The sequence below is a fragment of the Lepisma saccharinum genome, chromosome 5, assembly GCF_977018435.1.
Source record: "Lepisma saccharinum chromosome 5, izLepSacc3.1, whole genome shotgun sequence".
NCBI classification, from domain to species: domain Eukaryota; kingdom Metazoa; phylum Arthropoda; class Insecta; order Zygentoma; family Lepismatidae; genus Lepisma; species Lepisma saccharinum.
The window spans coordinates 62,846,039-62,860,907 of NC_139233.1; the positions used below are offsets into that span (position 1 = coordinate 62,846,039).

Consider the following 14,869-nt stretch of genomic DNA (forward strand, 5'->3'; position numbering starts at 1 on the left):
GACTGGAAACGGATCACATACAATTCCCTTGCAAAAATCTACTAGTCTAAAATTAATTTGAAGACTTGAAAGTATCTATTTACTAGATTCCAAGTTGTAAGGAACTATATCGTAAATGTTCATGTAACCGTTATGAAATTACAAATAAATTAATCACAAGCTTAGATATACTAATACGAAGAAAGAAATTCAGAGTTAAATTCATGTGTATAAAGTAGAAGTACAGAGCTATATCAGAGTATTGAACTTTTCTTTTGCAGGATAATGTTTACAATATGATTAAGAATTGTTGCTCCAAGGGAAACGAAGGGCGTAGTGTATTGGTTAAAGTTCGTGAAAGCATTGATTGCGGTCCCAGGTTTGATCCTCCATACTAGAAAACATATTTCCCCTTCTATTAAACAAGAGCATGGTAACATTATTTGTAATAGCAGTGTAAAGTGCCTACATTGTTATGCATCTGGAATGTATATATATAAAAACAAATAAATGAATTGACAGACGTTCAAAGGGATATATGTGGCCTCCCCATGGCGCAGTGGTAGCGTCATTGCCTTGCACTCAAGGGGTCCCGGGTTCGATACCCGGTGGAGGCACAAGTGGTTCGGATTCCACTTTAAACTGTAGGTCCAGTCCCGATTAGCCTTACTGTGCATAAAGTGGACTTAAAACAGCAACTCAAAGGAATATTTTTATGTATAAAACCATGAATTATGATACTCTAACGATAATTCTGTACTCGTTTAAAGACATTGACAAATATTAATGAAATAACTCTTTATATTTGTGGCAATTCAGGATATACTAATTTTACCCTTGTTCCCACTCGAGATCAATGCAAGGATACCTCCGCAAATATCGAATGAAAAGTTTTCAACATGTGCAATTCTCCGTTAAATGTTTTCGCCGATTCGTTCTACCTTCGTTTTCTTTGTTAAAAAAAGTTTTCTTTGCACATTACATGTAGGAGGAGAGTTGCATCTACATTTCACGTTGGTCAGCTCCTTCTACCTGCTTTCAGGAGTGACAGCTTGTAGGGTAATGGTTACGGTTAAGGATTGTCAATCTGATGGTCGTAGGTTCAAACCCCTCCTGTGGCAGAAACTTTTCGTAAGTTTTAGACATATCCCATTGTGTTCATTGTCCACGCTGTGTGAAACGTAATGATTCAGTTTGGAATTAACGATGGGGGGAGGGGAAATATTAAATTACAACATCTTCATTTCAACGAACCGAGAAAAATTGGATAATTCTTATAAATGTTAAAATTACATTCATATTTTTAGTGGTATAATCGCAGGTAAAATCAATGATCTTACGTGAAAGATTTCATCTTGCTCTGAACTCAGCCAAAAGGCATATGGCACCGATCTAATACATTCTCCAATATGTTTCAAAACGTTATTGAGTGTTTTGTTTCATGTCGATAATTTGATCAATGCATCAATTCTTGACGCCGAGACGATATTTTCTCCAACTACCTCTTCTCTCCTTTCGTCTCCATTCTCTTCTATTTTCTCTTCTCCTTCTTATTCTTCTCTCCCCTCCTTCTCCTCTGCTTTTATCTCATATCACCTTCTCTATTTTTCTCGCATCTTGTCTCCATCCCACTCTTCTCCACTCCTCTTATCTCCTTTCCTGTCTTAGATTTCCGACTCCACTGCACTCTTCTCCTCTTCTTTTCATTCTTCCCTTTTACTCTCTTTTACTCTACTCTCCACTCCCTTCTTCTCGTCTCCTCCTCTCCTCTCCTCTCCTCTCCGTTTCCTCCTCTCTTCTTTGCTCCATTTTCCTCATCTCCCCTCGATTTTCCTTTCTTCTCACTACTTCTCCTCTCCTCGTCTATCCTCTCTTTCTTCTCTCCTCTACTTTTCCTCTTCTCCTTTCGCTTTCTCTTTCTCCTCTCCTTTGTCGTCTTTCGTTTCCTCTAACCTCTTATCCTTCTCCTTAGGCTCATCAGCGATGAAATACTAGAAAACTTAGTTTCTTTTCTTTTAGAAAGAAATTCGTCATTTGCGATATAATATTGACATTTTTAATAATTTTATACAAAAATACTTCTTTTCATTTCTTTCGCGTATTTCACAAATATCTATTGTGCATGTGGCAACCCTGAAATTGAGCCTAACTCTACACGCAACCCACCAACGCCTTGTGTAAATTGGGTTGCCTAGTTTAAAATGTCGTTGTCCTAAAACTTTTGAGAGACGCTGTACAACTAAATTTACCCCCGACAGGACATTAAGAAAAAAAATAAAATGTCTGTTAAAAACTTCCTCACTGAAGTTTTAAAACTAATGCTTTCATTATGCTCGTAGGTTGCTTGCAAACAATTAAATCTACACTGTCTACACTCCCCAGTTAAAAGGTAAGTATGTAAAAAGGCATTCAGCACACACGAGGACAAGCACAGGACAACACAGAGGATTATTCTGACTGCGAGTCCAGGCCCCAGGCCCAGAGCCTTGTTGGGCTGCAGGATTGCAGTATCCGGAGCATACTACGTGGAAGCAAGTTTGATTTTCGTGTGTCTTCTTACTTCAATCCTTACAACACGAACAAGTTCAGGAGGATCCAACACATTCGGAACACATTTTGTACAATTTTACACCTTCAGTGCACATTATGTACATATTTTATTCTATATAATTAAAATATGTACGAAATGCGTACTGAAACTGTAGTAAAATTGTACAAAATGTGTACTGCATGTGTATGAGCCGCATTTGTGCACTTGTTCAATTCTCGAACGTCTTCGAACTCTTACAACACTCTCTACGTACTCTCTTCTTTTTAAAGTGTGAAAATACACTTGTTGTACACTTGGTAACATAATGATGCATATCTCAAGAAATGTAGGCGTGGGGTTTGTTTGGGCTCAATGTGATGCCACGCTAATATAGTCCATTGCGTTATGTACAGTAACTCTTCGACAAGGGAGGTTTTGAACCTGGCCCACGAGAGAACAACCGTTATTCCCTGTGCTACGCTTTCTACAACAGCAGCGTGACATTCCAATGTAAAACGTACTTGCAGACATTTTAGGAGGCAACCTTTAATCGGCGGTCAACCCTGGTCCAGCAATTGTAAATAAAGTCAATTCCGGACTGGGAGAGAAAAACAGCAAACGTAAATGAGTTCTAGACCTTTTCATATTTAAAACATTTCAATTAGGTCCAGGAACCTTTTTCCGGATCAATTTAAATTCGGTCCAGGAACCTTTTTCCCGAAAGAATTTCAATTCGGTCCAGGAACCTTTTTCCCGGAAGAATTTCAATTCGGTCCAGGAACCTTTTTCCACATCAATTTAAATACGGTCCAGGAACCTTTTTTCAGGAACAATTAAAATACGGTCCAGGAACCATTTTCAATGTAACAATACGCAACTTGAACCAAAATTAAATTGTGCGAGAAAAAAGGTTCCGGTCCTGCAGCAGAACTAAATAGAACCCATTTGAATTTATGCGTTCCTGGACCTTGAACAACCCTGCTTTGAGCACAATAGCATTCTTGGAAATTATAAGGTGAACTCGAACGATATGTGCACAAGCCATTCTGGAGCTCCAATTTTACTCAGAAATAAAGTAAATTTACCAGAAAATGCTTTCGCAATTTCCAGCGCCTTTGAGAACATCTCTTGAAAGCGCTCTTAAGACTGAAATCTACAGCAATCTGATTAAGGGTTTTGAAATCAAACTAGAGGGCGACGTACGCAAATTTCATCCCGCTCAGTCCATTTTTTACGGTTAATTGAGTGAAAAAAGGCAAAGGTTGTGGGGCAGCCAGGGGTAGGTGGCCCCACAAGCCATTTCATTAATGTGCTTTCGGCCATTAAACGAGATCGAGGGGACCCGTTTTTACCTTGTTTATTTATATATGAATTTTCATCCCTGCATGGCTGAGCAGGAGCACAGGCGGTGTAAACGTAGTCTCTACGTGATCCACTTGTGAGCTCGACGTTAAACTGATTTAACGTAGGCTACATATATGACAGAATTACTAAGGGAGAAGCAACGAGGGGTGACTGGAAGTAGGAAACGAAATAAGACCTAGGGGGTCCATTACCCCCTCCCTTGAATTCTAAAAACGCATCCATGCAGAGGACGCATCATGGTATCGAGACGAATGTGCACAAATCAAGACTTGGGTAAGCCACATTTCAACCCCATACAACTCCTAGCGACATGGGCATCACAAGGGAGGGGGATTTCCAATTAGTCATCCACCATCCCCCCTCTGAAAATTGACATGGCGCCATCATATTAGGAAGACACAAAAATAATCTTATTTTTTAAAGTTGAAATATAGTTGGTATTACAAAAAAAATAACCAGAAGTCCATTAGGTTAAACTTGACGGTAAAATACTAAAAGTCAGATTCTAATTTTTACAAGTATTTCAAAGAAGAGTTATATGAGTTAAAAAAATTATCAAAAATGTGAGAGGTTATACAACCTAAATTTCCCCATAATTTTCAAAGATTATTCTTTAACGAGGTGTTAAAAAAGTTAAAATGAAACGGAATAACTACGCACTTCAGTATATTAATAGCATGGATTGTGTAATATAATATTTAAAAAGTTGTTTTTCACTGCTGGATTTAATACAAGAGTACGTATGTATAAAAATAATAAATTGGTAATAACATTATCCTTCATTTGTATTACTTTTTATTATTATTTCTACTGTTCAATTTTATGTCAACGGCCTCGCCCCTAAAACCAGATGCTTAGCAACGATGGGGATGAATTCATAGAAAACAATCATCACATAATCACCACTAAAATTCCTTAATATTGTGATCATTGCAAAATAAAATAAAAAACATGTCAAATCCTTGCTTATTTAATGAAAAAAGGTTTCTTTTCCCAATTCTTCACATAGCTCTCAGAATTTTTGAGAGTATTTACAATCAAATGTCAATGGAGAGTTCTAAAAAGAATTGGCCTCCCGATGGTGCAATGGTAGCGTCATCGCCTTGTAATCAAAGGGTCCCGGGGGTTCGATACTTGGTGGCGGCACATAGTAGTTCGAATTCCACTTTAAGCTGTAGGTCCAGTTCCGATTAGCCTTACTGTACATAAAGTGAACTTGAAACACCAAAATCAAACAATCAATCAATTCTAGAACGAATAAAAACTACCCTCAGAACTTTACCGTCGGATAGCAGCCTTTCCAGTTTGGCATCCTACGCAGCGAATGCTGATGTTCTGCAAGAAATTCTCGTTGTGTCTCTCATTCATCAGTTAGCTGCCGTGATAGCCTGAAGAAAATACCTTTAGGCGAGTGCTCTCTTGTTAAATTCAAATATATTGTTTTATCGAAGAAGTTTAATGAATATTTTTTTGTCCATATTTTAAAGTTTACAAGTGTTATTAATACAAAACATGCAATTAGTGGAAGCGAAGTAAAATGACAACAAAATTGTCAATAATAATGATAATAATAATAATAATAATAATAATAATAATAATAATAATAATAATAATGTCGGCATGGCCCAAAATATAGGATAGCTTAAGGCCCAAATGTTGTAATCCCCCTCCCCCTCCCTGCCAACAGAGCTGACTACTTGATTGGTGTAACAGCACCTAATCGAGTGTTAAAGAATCTATACTTGCTGTTTTTTGACAACCAATGGTGAAACAAGACACCAGACATGGTACTGAACAAAAGCCAATTAGGCACTAACACGAAAAGAAGTGTTCTGTGACATCATGTCTGAGTTTCTTATGAGACCACGCTTGAGATTACATTGCAGCACGTTTTCTACAGTGTAGTGGAACAAGTAAAGTTATTCTTTATTTCTAACTTTTCGGATTCACATCAATTTCATCTTTCAGCATGTTGGAAGGGATTTTAGTAGATTAACCGATAGCGAATTGAACACAAACTTCTTTGTGCATGACAGGAAGATTTGTGTCGGTAAGCCTTTGATGAGAGCTGCAGGTGATACTTTGATGCATGCAAAGGAGGCCGAAGCAAGTCCTATCATTCCCTTCTTCTTCTGTAGATGGGAGTGTGATATGGATAAGCGTTGTAATTTACCAGAAACCTAAGAAGGTGCTGATTCCTGCAAGATATGATCAGGAATTAAGGGTGCCTCAGCACCTAATTTACAACTCATTATTCTAGCGGTAAAATTCCACACATGGACGAACTTCCGAGTAAATCATAAACGTGCGATACTTCTTAAGGCTCGGCTGCACCATTGGGCAATAGTGAAGCCAAAAGCCGTTACGATCTTCCAAATTCTGCCGACTTTCGTGTCATAGCATAGCACGCTATGGATGCACAGGTCATGAGTTTGAATCCCGGCCTGAGCATGGATGTTCTTTGTGAGAGTCTCTTCACCATTTCGTCACTCATCCTCATCTTCGCGATTAGAAAATAAAGTGGCAGAAAAGCGAAATAAAATAACCAAAACAATCAATCTTCAGAATTCTGAAACATTACATCTATACTCTGTCCTGGCTATCTCAGGACCAAGCAAAGAAGTCTCTGGGGAAGTAGTGGCGCGAGACGGTTCTAGCAATGAACACATCAGTGGGAACGGAATTGCGTGGAGGGGGAAAGTGACTGCAGTTACCAGCCTTCGGGCAGAGTGCTTCGCTCTGCCCACTCGATTTTCCACCCCTTCTGTGCCACTATGCGCGGCCTTGCTCCAGAGATAGTAAGGACAGGGTATACGTGTGGTTTGCTGTTGCTATCATCTTGATATTCGCAATACTTTAATAGGAGCACGTACCCACGAAACTACCCGACTCGTACACACTGCTCCTCAATGCCAGTAAGCATTGGAGCAGGACTGGAGAAGCTGTTTCTTTTGCCTTGATTACAATGTCACATTGCACTGTTACTCACGAATCAGGTGACGGGTGGTTTCGGACTGCACGAACGCGACCGACGAAGCCTGCTGACTTCCTCACTTCCTCTTTTCCTACCCTCTTGCTACGGTCTAGTACAGCCTCTCACGCGGGAGTCCATACTTGAATACTTGAATACGAATCGGCTCTTCCACAATTACAGTGAGTTGACGCCCTTTTATATCTGCGCTCGTTTTGTTCATCCAGTGCTGTCTGTTGCGCTGCACTTTTCGACTCTCTCTGCACTCACGCGTCTAGTTGGTTACACGGTGCAACACCGACTTGTCAACTTAGTTGATTTGGTGTCTGCACCGTTTGCACTACGTCCTGGAACGGTGTAGTGTGTGGTGCGTGAATCAAATGAACGTTTAAAGTAGCAGGCAGGCATTTGTTGAATCTTCTGAACTTGAACAGAGTTTTTCGTCTACTTGGTTGAACGTCCTTTCCTTTCACCACCCTGACACCGGGATATACCTGCACTACACCTAGTGTCAAAAAGTTCAGGCTAATCAGAGAGAGACTGCTGGACATAGACAGACAAGAAATACTAGCCGACTGCCAGACGAAGACTTCACTAAGGAACCAACTAAAATCAAGGGAATGGGGCAAAGCAAGATACATAAATTTAGTAGGCAAATAAAGAAAGGGGAGGGTTAGCATGGTTCAGACTGTGGGGTTGGAAACAAGTAAAAATGAAGAATGAAGCAGGGGAAACGATATGCTCTTTGTGCGGGGAGGGAGAGACGGACGAGCATCTGCTATCTGTCTGCCCCTCTACGCGTGATTTACGAGACAAGTGGGTTAAGAACATAACAGGGAGGGAAATAATGAAAGTGGTAGAAGATAGAAGAGGAATCATAAGTGAGATAGTGCAACGAGTGGGGAGATATTTGTGGGAAGTGAGAGAACGACGAGGAAAGGCGATAGCGGATACCGATAAGAGCGAAGAAACCGCACAAAGTAACCTTAGCTTATAATACGTGGACTGTGGAACCAGCATTGTGCAATATATACGTATATGTTTGTTTGTTTTTGTTTCATATTTTCAAACATTTGTCAAAAGAATAACAATGTGAATCAACATGTAGTGCTTACAGCCAACGGCTCGCACATAGAAGTTCAAATAAAAAAAAAGTTCAGCGAACTAGATTTATGGAGGATAACGCGATTGGTCGAAGCAAAGCAGTGGGCGCTGCAGCCACGTTTTCCCCTCCATGCACTCACTTTCCCTCTCACGTGTTCGTTGGTCGAGTCCTCTCGAGTCACTACTTACGCAGATAATTTTTTTCCGTTTGCTAGCTCCACACTCCAGGAAAGAGTGAAGAGTTTATGCACAAGATTTGTGGTAGAGAACGAAAAACTCGAAGTTGTTGGGCAGCAACAGAACCATCTCCTTGTAGGTACTGCTTCATTGCTATGCAACGTAATTGGTACTCCTGTCCCGTTGAGACCAAATCAACAAATCAGAGCCCGTTATTTCTTTCTTTGCAACACACGTACAGCGAGAAAACAATAGACCCAGTGGGCCACCAATGGAAGCAGAAGCTCATTACAAAAGCTAACAACACAATACGGGCGTGGGAGGATTCGAGCAGGTTAAAGAAGATTTCGGAATTAACATAACAACGGAATTCCTTCCACTAAATCCACGCGTGGGCGTTTCTGCAGCCGGACACCCCAATTACTGATGAAAGATTTTTTTGGAGGGGGTGAGGGAAATGTATTTACAAATTAAATGAAAAGAATTTGCATCTACCCACGGTCGTTTCCCACTGAGAAGAAAATTGGTAACATTCAAAAGTTCCAACTCGTCGTGAGAAATTTATTTTTCTTTCGTCGTGGGCGTTTTGCAGTTTCTTTCTGTTCCTGCATCTTTAACGTGTACAAATTGCTTGAATTCCTAATAGAATGTTGCACGTTGGTTACAAATGGCTACAAAAATTACTAATACCAAGCAAGCTTGAAAAATGTCTTATCATTACATTTACCGGTACATGCCCTCTTATTTCTGAACATAATCCCCACCGACACTGATGGATAACTACGTACTTCTTGCAGCGTCCCGATATCAGCAGCATGTCAGGTGCCTCAGATAAATTCGCACCTTTTCGTAATATAGGGTGTCTAAAAAAAGACCAACATTTTATAACGGAGGTACAGAGAAGAGAATAAATAGTTGCAAGAGATATAATCATGGAAATGAATAGTGTAGAGAATGCAATTGCATTCATACATACCGCTGAAGAGATGGGTAGGTTTATGCTTTGAAGATGACGTCCAGTATATAACTACCATTTCTAAGCAACCATTCCTGCAGTTTTCAAGGGACACCCTGCATAGCTCGAAGTAACATGTCTTATTTCCCCCATTCGGAATATTTCGAAATATTTTCCTTTCAGCTTAAATTAGACGTAATCGGAAATAGACGAAACAGGAATTCCCGTTTCGCCTAAAATGGAGGTTGGGTCACGAATCACATTATTATGTACTGATTTGAATTTGAATTTAACATTTTGTGTGCGTCAGCACTTAGGCTATTTTGCACCCGTTATGTTATATGGGGTCTAGCACCTTACCAGTACAAAAATAACATAACTGTGGCCTGTTCGATACCCGGTGGAGGCACATATAGTAGTACGGTTCCCACTTTAAACTGTAGGTCCAGTCCCGATTAGCATTATTGTGCATAAGGTGGACTTAAAACACCAAATCAATCCAATCCAATCAATGTAATGTCGTGTAACTAAAATAATAAAATATTCTGACTTTGGTTATAAGCTGAGGCTGTAGAGGGAGGCACTCAGCACACATAAGGACAAAACATAAGACAACACACACACAGTCCTACGAAGATTAAACTGGCCGTAGGTCCAGACGCCAGAGCCTCGTTAGACTGCCAAATGCAGTCCAGGATGTACTATGTGGAAGAGTCACCCCTTACACCCCATTGTGTATTGATAAGCGTGAAGAGGTGAAAAGGGAATACACGGTCGTAGCATGTTTCACGGCACATGTTCTAATTTTATCTCTCCTCAGAAAATATAAAATGCGAGCTCTACGTCACAAGTGCGATGCAACTTATCTCACTTCATGTCTTTAAAAACCAATAACAAATTAGCCGAGAAGGGCGAAAACCTCTCGATGTCTCATCGTTGCGTGTCGTTTCAGTCACCCTGCCGACCTTCACCCCGTGGCGATGTGGTTAGGACATTGCGCTACGACACAAGGGATCCCGGGTTCGAATCGCGGCCTGTTCGTGAGTGTTCTTTGTGAGTGTCCCTCCATAACTTCCATCATATCGTCACTCATCCTCACCTTCGCTATTAGCCAAAAGTGGCTGAAAAGCAAATTAAAAACAAATCGAATCAATCAATCAATCAATTAGCAGTCATCCTGGGAGTATGTGCAGGTCACTGGGGAGCCGAGGATCACAATTTAAGAACCGCTGCTCTAAGTTACCTATTTGCCATAAATGTTTCATGTAAATGACACTAAATTTACAGTAAATATTAAACAAAATCTTCAAAGTTAATTTTCACATGATCACTTGCAAATTTGCAGCGGATATTTTGGCAAAATTTTCAACGATAATTCACAAATGAACGCAATAGGCACTAGATGCAAAGATCAACATCTCTGGAAAATTTGTTTTAAAACACATTGGTGGCATGTGATAAACCTTAAATAGCTCCACAGCCAAAGTATGCTCAAGGCAAACTGAATGAAAAATTAGGTTATAGTAGTTATGTTCCCGGATATAGTCCGATAAATCAATTGATTGGAAAAGATCGATGAAAGATCAATTGATGATAAAGGGCAGTGGACAAGCAAGCATTGTTTGTTTTTGGAGAGAGGCCAGAAATGGGCGGGGTTTGAGATATGGGTGAGAGATTTGATTGGTTGTTTGGATGAGGAGATGATGACGTCATAGGTGTTTTGAGTTTTGATTGGTTGAAGAGTTTTTTGACCCCGGAACGGGAAATTCCCGAGCTTGATTTCAACAGGAAATTACTGAGTCAGTTGAATGATGATTAAAATGTTGTCTGAGAAAGGTGAAAGGTTATAGATAAGAGGTTGAGGTTTAGAAAATGTTGTGTGAATCACGTGAAAATCACGTGATAGGAAATTGTTGATTCGGGTCGATTCTGAGAATTTCCCGCCAAAATCACGTGAAAGTCACGTGACCTGAAATTCCCGGCTCGGGTTAATGTTCGAGTGAACAAGCAGACATTGTTATTATTTGGCAGGGTTCCAAAAATGTGTGGAGTTTGAGATAGAGGTTAAAAGGTTATAGATAATGGATGGGGAATGTTTTACTGTTGTTTTTTATTTTATTATGCTTGTTTTTTCGGTACAGAGGTTGATTTAGGTTTTCGAATTTAATGACGCATTCAGTATAGAGGTCAACAACCTGTCTTTGAGAAGCCGGGAAAATGTTGCTGACTCATTTGATTCAAAGATCGTTGTATTAATTTAAGAATACAAAAAGTATTTATTTGGACATGTTTAAGGAAAATGACGTAATAGGAAGAAGGGTATATATATGTAGACGGTATAAAAAGAACGAGAGTGTGTCACAATGGCAGAGTATTACATAACGTTTCCGGAGAAAGCTCTGAATTTCTACGAGATAAGTTACGAAGAGTTTTGGGAAGTCATAGAATCTTGCGGCGATATCGATACCGATCGTGAGGCTGTACAGCGAGTGTTGAAACAGTTCCCGTTTATGTACGTAGCACTACGTGAAGCTCCATGGTGCGGATGTTATCTGTTCAATAGATCGGGAGAAGCGGTCCATCATTCCTGCGAGACGTTGAAGGAGATAGTGGAAAGAAAAAAGTTTACGGATGAGAGAACAGGATTTCCCAGTCACAAATGTTCGTGTGAACTCATTCAGAGGAAGGATGAAGATGAGATTGCTGAAGCTTTAAAACAAAGAGTGAAAGAGTGGCTTGCCGTGTTAGTGAACAAAACTATTTTGTGGTGTACTACCTGCAACCGTTCTCTACTACGTAAATTAGAAGGACACCCCTGTTTTCCAGTGGTATCTTCGAATCGTCTTGGTTTTTCCAGAGTCCTGTTCGATAGTGATGTAGAAGATACTGTGCCGGTACCGTTATCACCAATACCTGGAACCCCATCACCTATTGTATCAGATTGTTTTTCTTTGGCTGATTTATGAAAGTGTTCAGTTGCCCCTGCTACCGATTTTCGGGGCATTGTAATAACTACCTATCAGTCGATTCTCGATACAAAACTTACGAAAAGTGGCCTGTAGGATTACAACAGACACCTGAAGAGTTAGTGACTGCAGGATGTTACTATTCAGGCCACGGTGATAGAGTACTGTGTTCATATTGTTTTTATGGCTTTTGTGATTGGACACCGGAAGATTGTCCTGTTATAAGACATCTGGCAGCAGTGCCCCATTGTAGTTTTATACAAAGTGTTGCATTACTACATTATAAAGTCGAATGTAAATATTGTGCTAATAGAGAAAAGTCTGCAAAAAAAGTTATTGAAAAAAATGCAGATTCTGTAATGATTTGTAAAATCTGTTTTTTGAATGTTTGCGATATAGTGTTTCTCCCGTGCAGACATTTTGTCAGTTGTCGATCCTGTGCTTCACAACTCGATAAGTGTGCTATATGTCGTGGATCTATTAAAAATACATTGACAGTTTTTACCTGTTGAACAATGGATGTATGTTTTTTGGACGTTCAAGGTTTACGAGGAAAAGACGGTGAATTTGTGTGGAAAGAAGTCGGAATATTGAAGTCTCCTTTTGAATGTACATTTGATTATTTAGTAAAACCTCCATACGGTCTACATTTGTTAAGTGAAAAATATCGTCGTGTGAATTATTGGCTCCGTGCAAACAAACACGGACTCTCCTGGGAAAATGGTTGGGTACCGTATGAGAAGTTAGGAGATCTTTTATATTCTGTACTTGTAAATGAAAATGTGTATGTTAAAGGTACTGAAAAAACTAAATGGTTGGAAAAATGTATCGGAGAAAAACGTATGAGTACGTTAACCGTAGATAATATTGAAGAATTTGGGTGTCCAAAATTGGAGAGTGTGAAACTTTCGGTAGAGAAAAAGAAATGTAGAGAACATAGTGAATCAAAAAATGTGAACAAAACCTGTGCAGTTGAAAATGTTTGGAAAATGTACCATTTCTACTGTAATAGAGAAAAATAAAAAAATGTTTAACCTTTCTTCAAATGTTTTACTTACAATTTAATAATATACATATAAAGATATACATTTACAGTAAAAATACATAATGGATAATAAAATTATTTATAATATCAATGAATGTCCAAGATTGTGTTGAAGATATATTTCAATCATTAATTCGTTGTACCAGAGAACGTGAAAATGGCTTATCAGGTTTTCCGGTACTTCTTTTCTTTCTGAAAACATATTCTTTTCGATACAATGCACAAAAGTCTGTATATGTGGCTGTAATTTATAATAACGTTCGTTCGTTAATTTTCTTAAGGGTGTGAAAAGTTCACAAAAAAATAAATGTAGTTCCGGGGGGGGGTAAAAATAAAAGCATCCGGTGTGGAATGTTGATACATGGAAATACAACGTTTTCCGAAAAAATTTACAGCACTGACAGTAACATTCCCTGTGACGAGATAATTAAATCGTCGACCTGTTTCGATGTAATTAAGTACATCAGATTTCAAAACACACAATTCTCTAATCTGTGAAGAATTAATTCGTACGGGTAATCTTCCTTGTTGCGAAAACTCCCATACCAGATTGAAAGGTGTTTGTTTTTCGAATCCTACTGCTACATATTTGGTTTTTTCTGTGTTCAGAAAGTATATATTTGCAAGATAAAGATCCAAACAGACATCTATGTTGTGCAATTCCGAACATTCGGTTTTATTTTGGGAAGAACTGTTTTCTTGATGTATTTTCATGAAATCACAATCCTTTGTCACATCCGGTTCACTCTCGATCGGTTCAGTTTTTATAACAGGAATCTCAATTTTGGTAGGGGGCAGACGTCTACGTTTTCTACATCTAGAAACACCATCCTTATGAGTAATACGGTCTAGAAGCTGATCTTGTTTTTCCATTGTAGAAGTTTTGACCGGTTCCATGATGTTTTCACTAAAGGTGTCAAGATGATACTGAAAGTGAGCAGAATCATCATACATATTTTATATAGAAATCACCTTATACACTCCCGAACTGGTTTGATGGAACGACACACTTGTGCTCCTTTAGGACACTTTGAATGCGGTAAACATTTGAAGATCTGACGAAAACGGTGTAAAATATATTCATCTTTATTGACACCCGGTGGGAATATCCGGATGAAATCCCTGGTTGTGACGTGATGTGCTTTATAATAAGCATATACACAACAGTAATGTCCGCAAGTTGTAGCAAATATTCCTTGTAAGGGGGTATTATTGTGAGTCCAAATAGAGGAATGACGGTTCAAGAATGTTATGAATTCTGGGTAATAGGGGTGGAAACCGTATGAATCAAAATATTCTGCCTTATTGTTTTTGTCGAAATAGAAAGCAACCCAGTGTGTTCCTTCAAAATCGGAAGTATCCGTGTTTGCGATTATCAAAGCAGGGGTGGAGAACGTTCGAGGCAGAAGATCTCTCGGGTAAACACCACAAAAAATTGTTTTGGTGGAACAATTGTGAGATAAAATATGTCTGATCTGTGATGTGTTCATGTCGGATACGTTTATAATAAAGTACACAAACACGATAGTCTTTTTCTATTACGATACAGGTAGGTTTCTGTGGCAGAAAACAGGAATACACCAAATTTATAGAGTAAAATTGTTAGGTTTATTAGTGAAGGATAGCACCTCTGTCTTTTGTCACATCCAAGGCCACTTCGAATTCAGCATAGAGAAGACAGGTAACATTTTCCGACAGTTGAGGAGAAAACTGCATTTCTACTCCTAAGGTACCTTGTTCCTGTAGACTGATGTGTGTATCGTTTCCTGAAAAATCT

General features: G+C 39.2%; 1 non-coding gene across 1 annotated transcript; it reads left to right on the plus strand.

Moving 5' to 3' along the window:
* The first annotated feature begins 522 nt into the window (after positions 1-522).
* TRNAA-UGC (transfer RNA alanine (anticodon UGC)) lies at positions 523-596 on the plus strand. Its single transcript has one exon. It is a non-coding gene; the product is annotated as a tRNA-Ala (tRNA).
* Positions 597-14,869: the final 14,273 nt, after the last annotated feature.